Consider the following 442-nt stretch of genomic DNA (forward strand, 5'->3'; position numbering starts at 1 on the left):
TATATATTCAGAGTCGTAATTCTGGAGACTGACTCTTCTTTTGTTCCAGTCTTCTGTGCTTCTGCCTTCCATTCAAGGCTTTTATCCCGCGACCTGCTTCCGCGTCGCCCTCCTCGCCTCGTGTGTTATTTTAGAGTCGAACATCATAATCATTCGCCTTCTCCCAGGACGCTGCCTCTCCCTTCGCTTCCGTAGCCCTCTCCTCCCTGGCTGCCGCTGATCATCACGTAAAAGCATTCGTTTCCGAGATTCGTTGCTCCAGGACCGCCTGCTTCCCGGAGAACCAGGAATCGCCCTGCGCGTTCTGCGACAACCAACCCGTCACTGCGCATCAGAACACACATAGGCGGTCGTAACTTTCGTCCAGATTTACCCTGAGCAGGCTGGGACAGCGTTGATCCGTTGGGCTGCCGGTGCCTCGGACTTCGTGGGCAGCCGGTGC

General features: G+C 55.7%; 1 protein-coding gene across 1 annotated transcript in view; it reads right to left on the reverse strand.

Annotated features, from left to right (window-relative positions):
* The window catches only part of LOC119586538 (unconventional myosin-Ia-like), a 73617-nt gene that overhangs the window by 18271 nt on the left and 54904 nt on the right, over positions 1 to 442 (reverse strand). The window lies entirely within an intron of this gene.

The sequence above is a fragment of the Penaeus monodon genome, chromosome 21 (assembly GCF_015228065.2).
Source record: "Penaeus monodon isolate SGIC_2016 chromosome 21, NSTDA_Pmon_1, whole genome shotgun sequence".
Lineage (NCBI taxonomy): Eukaryota > Metazoa > Arthropoda > Malacostraca > Decapoda > Penaeidae > Penaeus > Penaeus monodon.